The following is an 11,672-nucleotide window of genomic DNA, read 5'->3' on the forward strand; positions in this document are numbered from 1 at the left end:
TCAGCATCTCTTGGTAACAGTAGAAAGGCAGAATCTCAGGCCTATTGAATCCAAATTTTAACAAGCTCCTCACAGGTTAGGGAATTTTGAGAAGTACTCTATGTTCTAATCTGTGTATCAAATCTATGTATCTAATGCTCTATGCTCAATTTAGGGCATTTGAAAGTTCCCTCCAGAATCTTTCTGGATCAGCAAAAGATTTGTACTGCTACATTGCAATGTAAAGCTCTGTCCCCAGCTCCAGTAGAGAGCCAATCAGGTATTGGCCTGAGGCCCCCTTCTGCATGTGCTATAAAAATCCTGCTGAAAATTAAATCCTAGTAAATAATATGCTCCTTTTGATAGATGTATCAGATAGTCCTTTCAGCATTTATTCAGCCCCTACTTAAATATTTAGCTTCTATGTCGTCTCATATGATTATCACATTGATCATCACAGTAATGCAAAGTACTGTGATGTACTTATACTGACAAGTTTTCTACAATAAATGTTCAAAGAAAAAAAGATGGGAGGGAAATCCCTTTCCTTATTTTCAACAGGAAAAATTAAGCCTCATATTTTTAATTTGTATTTGTCCTTCCAATGTTCACTGGATTTTATGGAAGAGGTGGGACAAAGGGACTTCATGGAGCAATCTTACCAGACTGATGGCCTCTTCTAGCTTCAGGTGAAAAGAAATGCATCCCTGAACTAGGTCATGGCCAGCAGGAATGGAAAAGGGAAGGATGTGAGACATTCCTTATTATTTGTTTCTGTTCATCCTGCTGGTATTGATATCATCCTTCCCAATTCCACTCAGTCCCCATAAAAGTAAATAATCTGGCTGCTTTGGGTTTAAGAAGATCAAGACCGATGTACAGTTGAATTTCTCACTTGATTTCTCTGGCCTGCCTTTCCCAGGCCCTGACTCCAGTTCCGCAAAACACCAAGTGCTCAAATTGTGGTCAGCCCCTCAGTGAACTCACAAGAGTGTTTATAATGGATTTAGGCACTAGGGGTTAGGCTAGTGGGGAGCATCTGCCAGGAGGCTTTTGGGACTGAGAAATAAGATCTCCCTTTGGCTCTTCATGGTTGCACACAACCCATTTCACATCCATCAAATAAATCTGTGCTCACCATTTGGTCAGATTTGGGGAGGTGTAGAAAATAAATGAGGTTATTATCCCTGCTTGTTGGGAGCTTGCAGTTGAATAAAAGAAAATATCTTCTTGTCTTGTAATACATACGATATAAACCTAGAAGAATGAATACGTGTGCGTGCATGCACACACACACACACACACACACGCACTATGGTTAGGTGGCAACCCAAATAGTAAATGTGGCAAATATTAATAATTGGTGATTCTAGCCAAGGGATATATAGGTATTATTGTATGCTTTTTTTCAACTTTTCTCTAGTGAGAGGCTTAATATACAAATGGACAATGGCCAGACCGTATATAACAATAGAACTCTGACCTGCAACTTGTAGCAACCAGCTCAGGAAACCAACCCATCATCTGTAGTAACCAGCTCAGAAAAACAGCCTACTATCTACAAGTCAGACTTACAAGAACTCAGACCACTATCTCTACTAAAAACCCCTGTAATAATCAGCCCCAAATGGCCAGGATTTGGTTAGTAACTGAGCTTTCCTAATATTTATTCCTGTTTCCAACTTAGAACCAACCAGAGAAAGCCAATTATGCACCCCTAACCTATCACATGGGATGCCCAGCTCCTAGTGAGCCTGCCTACAGCTTCCCCAAGCCAACAGCCTCAAATCAAGGCACACCTCAAGCATTCTCCTTTTTTTACTATAAAGCTTTCCTACTCCTCTGTCTGGCTTTGAGTTTCTACCAAAACTCAAGAGATGATGGCTGCTGACTCCCTTGTTACAGCCAGCTCTGCATAAATAGCTTTTGCTTGTTCTCATTTAGTTGGTCTTTGTTTATTTCAACACTAGGATAAAAATTTTGTACAATAAAAAGTTGAGGGAAAAGGGAAGAAATGCAGACAAATGAGCAGCAAACAATTAAAAATACTCCTAAGATGCATACTGGGGGTCAGGTTGTTCCAGAGAACAGGATGAGTCAGAGCACTCTGGAACATGTCCATTTTTGATGTTGCTTTCCGGGTCTAGTAAACTGGTGGATAGGCTCTTGGAACCTCCAGGAGTCAGCCAGGCCAACCAAAGTGAGCCATAGGCAGTGAGTGGCTGGAAGAATGAGAGAGACTATGTGAGGTCCTGGGACAACCTTCAGGGGTAGGAGATAGGCTGAATGCAGATAGGGTCTATTGGTCAAAGGTTTATTAGTCCTGATAGAGTAGTGAGCACTCTGCCCCCGCAGCCAACCTATGTCTAGGAGAGACAAAAATCATCAGGCCCATGGTTGTTCCCATGGCTTCTCTTCTTGGAATGCTCCTTTGAAGCTTTTAAATTCCTTTTAGATGCAATACAAGCATTCTGTAGTTAAAAGAGAAAAAAACAATCCATATAGGGGATAGAAGTGAGCTTGCTGAATTGTTACAGGGTGAGGATGAGAGAACAGATTGTAGGAAAAGGTAAGAGGAGCCAAGAATACCACTGGAGAATAACAAATAAAGAGAGGAGGAGAAACAGCAAGTGGGGAATGGATGAGAAATCTGCTGGAGGCACAGTTTTGACTGTTTAGCAGTTTGACTAAAGGCCAGTCTCTCTGATAATAATAATAATAAAGATGGTAATAACAATGATGATAATAATGAACCCTCATTTGCAAAACAAGGACACTTCACTCTGCAAGGTTCAATAATCATCCCAGGTGTTTTCTAACCATGATGAAGATTCTGATGCCTGTCTTTAGTCCAAAGAGATTACCATGCTGATCACCTTGGAGGTTCCTTCCACTGAAATGCCTCGTGTAGGCAAATGGGTATAGAGAGCAGACTGGTAATTCTTGGAGGCAGAGGAGCCAGTTAACACACAAAGTCTTGTAGTTCTCTTGGGGACGTGAAGGAGACTGTCTGGTGTAGAAAGACTGAAGGTTGATCACCAAGAGAGTATTGAGAGGAGTCGCTTTTGTCAAGCTATGGAAGATGCTATTACTTTCTTTGCCATGGAGAGTTGTACATGTTCATCTCACCTTAGGACAACATTGTGAGGCCTCTCCATTATGCATCCCTGAACCAAAAATATTTGCCATAAATGCTTTACTTTGTCTATCTAAATAGAGATTTCTCTTCTTTAAAAATTTGTAAGGTCTGTGGCACCATGTTTTTACATTTACGCAATGAAAATGAAAGGACATAATGAACTGTAAGCTTATAGGTTTCTTACAAACTTTACGATCTTAGACAAATGAAATCAAAAAAATGGTGCAAGAGCAGGCCTGTGGCAGGAGGGTCTAAGCAGAATTGGTTCACGTCTTCTTGGGATTGCATGAATCAGTGTTTTTTCCCAATGTTTTCATCTATGACTGTATTTGCAGTAAGAAATAAGTTCAAGATTATTCTTGGTCAAATAAATGGTTAGTTCCTGCTTACTAGCTTATATAAACAAGGTTTCTAAAAAGTGAAAACAGAACCCTTTAAAAAATTGTGTTATTTTCATACCAAAAAATCTGAAAATCTGCATATGTCCTTAAAGAAGGATTAAACTCTTCCTCTCCAACGCCCCTTTTCCCTGCTTGCTTCCACCCCTGGACCTTTGAGAGAGAGGCATTAATTTCAAAAAAGCATACTTAAGGGTTTGGGGCTCTGGATTCAGAAAGGACAAAACCGTGGTAAATTTCTTATCTTCTTCCCTGGATTTTACCACCGTGTTAAGTGAAAGGGGTGCCCTGTAATCTCCCTACCCATCAGACACCCTCTGCATGCGCCTCTTGTTTCTCAGGTGGGTCTCCTGTTGTACCCAAATATCTGGAATTCTTATGTCTGCACCCCTTCTGGGCACCAGAGGCCCTGTCTCAGCAGAGTGTCAAGATGAGGGACGAGAAGACCGTCTGGGAGTGGCTCTCTTCAAACAGGAGTCTTTTCGAATGGTTGACAAGAGTTGGAAAGATTTCATTTTTGTAGGAGAGGATCCTGGATTTTTGCTCGCATCAAGATCTCATTTAATACTTCGGGATGCTAGGTTTACTCTGTGTATCTGTAAGGTGAGAGGCAGAGCAAAGCTTTACAGGCGAGGGCTCCATAGCTCAGGGGTTAGAGCACTGGTCTTGTAAACCAGGGGTCGCGAGTTCAAATCTCGCTGGGGCCTTCTGCTCTCTCTTTTTTTCCTTCCAGACGAGGGCTTCAACGCCAGCTGTGCTCGACAGATGTCCCTTATCCTCAATAGCACCGAGGAAGACGTTTAGGCAATCCAGATATACTTCCCTTGCTGCTCTCCAGGTCTGGATCCACCAGAGCCACTGATAAATGACTCTTTCGGCGTGAGGCCTACGTTTGCTTGGTAAACAAGAACACGCATTCCTGCCAACAGAAGGCACTCAAACGCACAATTTTTCAGGAAACGCCAAGTGACGTGAATGAGCCTTGAGGCAAAATTATAAAACGTTTTGAGCGTGGCTCGTTGGTCTAGGGGTATGATTCTCGCTTAGGGTGCGAGAGGTCCCGGGTTCAAATCCCGGACGAGCCCTTTTTTTTTTTTTATACCTCTAATAACGTGTTTAGAGTATTTCTGTTACTACATTTTGTTTTCTCTAGTCTGCTTTGAAAAGTTGCAATGAAAGCCTCCTTAAAGATGTGAAATAGCAATGTACACACAGCCCTAAGTAAGTTATCTTTGAAGTCTGTCTGACAAAGTGTTTCCCCTATCCCCAGGGCTGGCAGGCGAGCGGGGCAGGCCGGAGAGCTGAGGATTCTCTTGCCCTCTCAGCCCATCTGTTGTGAAACGGAGATGGTAACACTTTCCCTTTCCTCGCCCACCTCCAGGGATCCCATTCAGTCAAACACAACAGCGTATGGGAAATTGCTTGGAAACTTTAAATAGTGGTAAATGTAAGGAGTGTTTTCTTTTCTCGGGAGGAACTGGGAGCTGATACATACTAACATAATCACCATTTTATAATTGTGTGATGTGTTATCCTTTAAAAGAGTTTTTACCCGTTATCACATAGTATTGTCTTTCTTTTGTTTTTCTCTTGCTCTCCCTCCCTCCTTCTTACTCTCTCTCTCTCTCTCCTTTTTTTTAAATAACGTCTCTGTGAGGTAGGCAATGGATTCTGTTCACTCTAGCGGAGCAATAGAGTGATGAGGGAATGTAAAACTCCAAAGGCAGATTTAAAATGCTAAATTAAAAAAGCAAATGTTTTGTGGACCCTTAGCAACTTTCTTTATTGAGTGAATAACTATTACAGAAAAGAATGACTCCATTAGAAATTTCCCCTTCGTGGCAGCAGATCCGCCAACTTATCCGCACTGACACTCATATTCTATCTTCTTTCCTGTTTCAAGGCCCACCTTTCTCTTCTATTTAAGGGCAACTCCTCTCATTTCACACTAGATGAATCCCATTCCCTCTCCCCTACTCAAGGACTTGATTTCTGTAGTCAACATCCCCTTCCACAGCCTCCAAAACACACAGCGGCTATTTCTCCCAGGGTGCATGCTCATTCCCATCAGCATACAAACATAGTGTCTACAGTCTTTTATGATCATAACCAGGCTTTTGGCTCCACCATTCCACTGAAATGGCTGTCATCAAGGTCACCAACGACTTTGATGGTTCCAAATCTACCGGTCACTTCTCTTCATGTTACTTGACTTCTCAGCAGGTTAGGGGTACTACACCTCTCATTTCAGCAGCCTACTTTTTAGTCTCCTTTGCTGGCTCCTTCTTTCCTGACCTCTCAATTTTCGAATGTCCTCCTGCCCTCCTTTTTGGTTATCTGTCTGCACTCACCCATCGAATCACATGGCTTTAAATATCACCCATACAGTGATGATCTTTAAATTTATTTCACAAACCTTGACCTGGGTTTGTACATATAGTCACCTGCTTGCCCCATGTGAGTAGATTATAGGTATCTCAAATTTAACATGTCTCAAATAGTACTCTTGTTCTCCTGCCACTTCTCTTCCAACTGCCCTTCCACCACCGTGCATGTCTCAGGAAATAGATCCATCATTCATCCACTTCCCTCATACATTACATCCAGTCCACCAATGAACCCTGCTGGGTCTAGCTTTTCCATTTCCCAACACATTCACTGCTATTACTTGAGTCTAAACTCTCCTTCATCTTTTGCCTGGATTCCCAGAATAGCCTTCTAACTCATCTTCCTACTCTGTCTACTCCCTATTCCAGAGGGCAGCCAGAGTGATCCTATTAAAATAGAAATAAAATAATATTCTCTTCAGTTCAAAAACATCCAACAACTTCTCACACTTAGAATGAAATCCATGATCTTGCCCTTGAAAGTGTCTTTCTGATCCCAGCTCCTGCCCCCTCCTCCTTCTCACTCATTCGATTCTGGCTACGTTGGCCTTCTTACTGTTCCTCAAATACATGGACCTGTTTCCTGTTCTGGAACTTTCACTTGCTGTTTCTTCTTCCTGGAATATTATGTCCTTGGATATTTGTATAACTTCCTCTCTCATTCCTTCTGTGTTCAAATGTCACCTCTTTAGAGACATCTTACTTGACCAACCTTTCCACAGTAGCCCTCAATTGCCACTATTCCCAAACTACTTTTTCTTCACAGTACCTATCACTACTTGACATGATTAAATATGCTTCTTTCTTTCTTTTTTTCTCCTATTAGTGTATAAGCTCCAGAAGGCCAAAGATTGTGTTATGCTTGCTGCTGTATCTTCAGCAGTTAGCACTGTGTATGATATGTGGTAGGTGATGAATGAATGAAGGAAGGAAGGAAGGAATGTTACCATATTCCTGGGCACACCTGCTGGTCTCCAGTAGCCACAATTAAACAGTATTTATTTCTGGCTTCTGGAGGCTCAGATTGGAATCTTCCCAAAGGAAAAAGCTATGGCAAGGGGTTTACATTACAAATGGAAAGGCTTAATTGATCTTCATCGCTCTACTTTGGCCCAAGTAGCCAATTCAGGCTACTGGACTGCTTACCTATAGGCACCAGAATTAGAAATATTTATATTGATAATGGCAGGACTTTCACACACATGCTCGTGCACACACACACACTTACACACACACATATATGTATTTACTGTAGCTTTCTGTAGGCTATGTTTGATCTCTTATGACCTAATCTCCAGTGGAATTTCAACCCAGAAGGGAGAAAAGAAAGGGTAGGTCCTCTGGTCTTAAATGTGGCAAAATATATATTTAAGTAGTGAAAACACTTAACGTATTTTGACTGCCAGACTGTGTACTAAACACCTTACATATATGAACTAATTTTCATAATACTTCCATGAGGTGTATTCTATTATTACCTCCATTTTACACATGAGGAAATTGAGGTACAGAGAAGATAAGCAACTTGCCTAAGGCCACACAGCTAGTAATGTGAGAACTGGAACTCTGATATTCTACCAGCAGAGTCCACCGTCCCTTCATCATCCTCCCCACATCACTGTTCTCCCTTCCTTATACTGCATTTATTTTCTGCTTGATGATGTCTCAGGATGTTTCAAGATCACTTTGTAATGTGCGGCTTACTTTTCCACTTTGGTCTGTCAGCATCCCGTGTGGGCAGGCATTGTGTTTTATTCATTTTTTCTGTATTCCTCAGCAGTAGAACAGTGACACTCATGTGACAAGTCCTCAAAATAGGCTCTTTGGCCGAGTGAAGAAAGGCAAAGCAAACCTTATAGGTTTATGAAATGAAAGTCCTAGCCCTTTACCTTTGGGAAACCATGGATTCAAAGGCATTATTACGATCTTGCGATGATGTTATTGTCTTTCATTAAGAAAAACTTTGAATTATGAGACTTAAAAATATGAGAAGTCGCCAAACAGCATATCCCAGATTCTCTAGCGGTTGGGCGCGAAAGGAAGATGAAGAGACGCAGTGATTTAACGTGGCAGCAGCAGGGCAATCTTAACTGTCGGATACACACGGTTTCAAAAAGCGGATGGCAGCGGTGGGATTCGAACCCACGCCCCCGAAGAGACTGGAGCCTTAATCCAGCGCCTTAGACCGCTCGGCCACGCTACCTGCTCTGGTTATACATCTAAGCACATCTGTACCCTTCATTCTCTTCCCCTCCTCTCCTCACCCCATAGCTGATATATTTGTAGTTTTATTGGGTTCGTTGTATCTCTCTTCTTTTTCTTTTCTTCCAGGTTTATTTTACTTTCTTTCTTCTTTTAAGCCACAGTGCTTGAGATTGGTGGAAAGAGCCGTGACACCTCTCGCAGGGCGTCCCGAGAGATGGGACAACTTGTGTTGGCTCTAACGTGTACGGAGCACCTGCCCTGAGCCGGGCACAGGCTGGTCACCCGGGAAAGTTGGGGGCCTCTCCTGCCTGGGGGTGTCTCCATGGAGGGCGCCACGTGGGGAGAGCTTTTGCTACGAGAAAGACACTGAGTCTGGGGTTGTCCGGCGAGAGAGCGCCTGGATCTGCCCGGGGGAGACGGGGAAGCTTTCCGGGCGGTGAGTTCCATAGAGTCCATGGCAGGGCCAGAGACGTCCCAGCCTGGCCGAGCCCAGGACCCGGGCAGTAACGTGCCGAGGTCGGAAGAAGCCTCCCTACCCGGGCCCCGCTCTCCCGCCGGCCGCGGGCAGAGCGGTGGTTACGCGTCAAGGAGATGCCCTCCCGTGAAGGCGCATCCTCTCCTCTCCCCACGGCCACCAGATCAGCCCTCAGCCCGTGACTGTCCCTGATGAGATTGCCTCCCACCATCCGCGTAGCATCTTTGGCCTACTGCAAAGCGAAAATGTGCAGGGAAGTTATTCTCCTTGATGTCTGAAATTTTTTCCAAAAATGATCTGTAGTCTAGGAGCATCGCCTTCCAGAGTCTGGGCAAGGGAGACTGCAGTGATTTATTCATCCACTAGGTGTCACCCTATGCCCATAATTATTAAACAAGGACTTAGCCAACTGTGGACGTGGCTAAAACTTTCTTTACTAAAGTTTAGAAACGCAGAGCCCACTATGTGTGGCTCGTTGGTCTAGGGGTATGATTCTCGCTTAGGGTGCGAGAGGTCCCGGGTTCAAATCCCGGACGAGCCCTGCTCTTTTCTCTCACAGTCAGTTGTTTTCCTCGCACAACCAATAAAACCTGATTTATTGATGTTGCACCATCACGCTAAGCAACCACCTTCTGTAGCTAATATTACTGTGTGACCACCTTTTATACTCCACCATTTCAGATTTATATACTTAATCTTTAGACAATCTTTCCTTGCAATGTTATTAAATCACGAGGATAAATACCAGATATTGTTACGTATAATTTATACAGTATTTCCTCTACAAAATCATTATTTCTGAAGTCAACTATCATTTCTCGTTTGCAGTTTTTGGTTATTATCCAAGAATTGTTCACTCAGAACTTAGGGAGGCATGTTTTATATCAATAGTTTCACACAACCGTCAATTTTCCTCCACTGTACGTATGGGGGCATTTCGGTGCTGAGACCTCTGTGGGTCAGCGTACGTGGCAAGGTGTCTTGTCACATAAAGCCTGGGCTCCCTCCCTCATTCAAGCCTGACATTCCAGGGCCCCGTGTGTGCGCGAGGGTGGGAGAGTCTCAGGTGGTGGAGCACTTGGGGACTGAACTTCTCCACAGGGATGCTCAAGCCTTCCCGCATGGTACACTCACCTGGGAAGCTTTTAAAGCGTTCACTGAGGGACCCAACCCCAAACCACATGAACTGGATTCTTTGAGGATGGGGCTTCTGCACGGTTATTTTTTAAAAGTTCCCCAGTTGTAATCAGGGTTGGCCTGGGAGCTACAGATGCTACCCAGTTGCTCTACAGGCCACAGCTGGAGACCAGGCCCAAATCCCTGTAACTCTAGGCATCCTGTGTCCCACCCCGCCCTCCTCAGAATCACCCCCTCCCAGCAGGTGCTTCATCTTCCCTAGTTAGGTTTAGTTCTGGGTCCAATGGTGTCCGGAACTGACTTTCTCTCTGTGATCCTCCTAACTTCCCCAAGCCACAGACGTGGACTGTGCTAAAGCAGGAAACTCCACGAAAAAAGACACAGCCCAGTGTTTCAGCCTGCTTTATTTGAGGGGGATATGTGGATATGTGCGTGTTGGGGGGAGGTGGCTTTTATTCCCTACCCTTGGATCAAGCCCTTCACCCCCACTCCCTCCCTCCCTGCTGGGTATTCAGCACCGAATGAACCAGAGTTAAAAGTCACAGGTATTTTTCACCTCACTCTTAGCTATGTTGCTGAGTATTTAACTTCTAGAACCTCTTCAGATATTTGGAAGAACTGTGAAACAAATTGTAGGGGCATTAGTTGGTGTGCCCCTTTAAAAACCATGTGTCCTTGAGGCTCCTGTCTGGGCTGTAGGCCAGCACTCACGATGGTGACAGTCCTGGGCTTGGCCAACCCAGCTGCTTTCTGTGGGAGAGTTAGCACAAAGACCCTCTCGGTCTGAGGGAACACGTTGGCCCTCCGGGGGGGCTCTGGTCCTTGGAATGCAGGTCATACAGGGATGATCCCCCTTGGCAAGCATGCAGGCTTTGTTCCTCTCCTACTTAAGCAAGCGTCTCTCAGGGGGGTGGTAGCGGGAGCACGTTGCTGTCCAGCCGGCCACCACTGGACCTTCCCTGTAAGTAACTCCTATTAAGCCCATATGTCTCATTCGCTGTCTCCGGATCTTCTTTGGTCTCTCAGCAACCTATCCCAGACTGCTCGCCCAGATGGGTGTGTGGCGGAACACAAATAATCTTGGAATCATCTTTTAGTCCTCTCTCCTACAACCCACATTCAATTCTTTGACAAATGACGTTGGCTGTACCTTTAGAATATTTCCAGAATGCAAACATTTCTCCCCACCTCCACCACCACCGCTATGATCCAAGGCACCACCATTTCCCACCTGCCCTATTGCAGTAGCCACTGAGCAGGTCTCCCTGTTCAGTCCCTGTGCCCTTCAGTCTATTAACAGAGCAGACAGAATGATCCTGTTGAAACCTAGGTCAGAGTTGGTCATAGCTCTTCTTGGAATCCTCTGTGCATCTCCATTTCATTCAGCATAAAATCAGAACTCCTTGCTATGGCTTTAAAATTCTCTACATGATTTTGCCACTTCTTGGATTCCCCTCACTCCTCTGACCTCATGTCCTACCACTCTCTCCCTTTGCTGGCTGCATTCCAATACATTAGGCTCTAGTGCTCCTCAGAAATTCCCACCTCAGTGCCTTTACATGTGCTTTTCTGTCTGCCTTGAGTCTTATCTCCCTCATACCTGCATAGCTCAATCCCTCACTGCTTTTAAGATGTCTGCTCAGATGTTACCTATCAGAGAGGACTTCTCTGATCACTCCATATGCAATAGAACCCACCTCCTTTGCTCTCTATCCCCTTTTCTCTACTTTCTTCTTTGCACATACCACCACCTGACTTTTGCTGCTGCTGTTGTTTTACTCATTCTCCCTCCGCCATCACTAGAACAGAAGCCCCGTGAGAACAGGGTGTTTTCACAGCCGACGTCTCAGAGGCTAGAACAGTTCTTAGCACCTAACAGATACTCAATAAATATTTGGTTAATGAATTGTGTGAATTGTTGTTTTAAATCAAAAAGTTATCCAGGCTTTTAA

The 11,672-nt window shown here is 44.3% G+C and overlaps 4 non-coding genes across 4 annotated transcripts; 3 read left to right on the forward strand and 1 right to left on the reverse strand.

Moving 5' to 3' along the window:
* The first annotated feature begins 4,150 nt into the window (after window positions 1-4,150).
* Window positions 4,151-4,223, forward strand: TRNAT-UGU (transfer RNA threonine (anticodon UGU)). The gene has a single exon. It is a non-coding gene; the product is annotated as a tRNA-Thr (tRNA).
* A 306-nt stretch (window positions 4,224-4,529) lies between these two features.
* Window positions 4,530-4,601, forward strand: TRNAP-AGG (transfer RNA proline (anticodon AGG)). The gene has a single exon. It is a non-coding gene; the product is annotated as a tRNA-Pro (tRNA).
* A 3,423-nt stretch (window positions 4,602-8,024) lies between these two features.
* TRNAL-AAG (transfer RNA leucine (anticodon AAG)) lies at window positions 8,025-8,106 on the reverse strand. Its single transcript has one exon. It is a non-coding gene; the product is annotated as a tRNA-Leu (tRNA).
* Window positions 8,107-9,052: 946 nt separating this feature from the next.
* TRNAP-AGG (transfer RNA proline (anticodon AGG)) lies at window positions 9,053-9,124 on the forward strand. The gene has a single exon. It is a non-coding gene; the product is annotated as a tRNA-Pro (tRNA).
* The last annotated feature ends 2,548 nt before the right edge of the window (window positions 9,125-11,672 follow it).

The sequence above is a fragment of the Equus quagga genome, chromosome 2 (genome assembly GCF_021613505.1).
Source record: "Equus quagga isolate Etosha38 chromosome 2, UCLA_HA_Equagga_1.0, whole genome shotgun sequence".
NCBI lineage: Eukaryota > Metazoa > Chordata > Mammalia > Perissodactyla > Equidae > Equus > Equus quagga.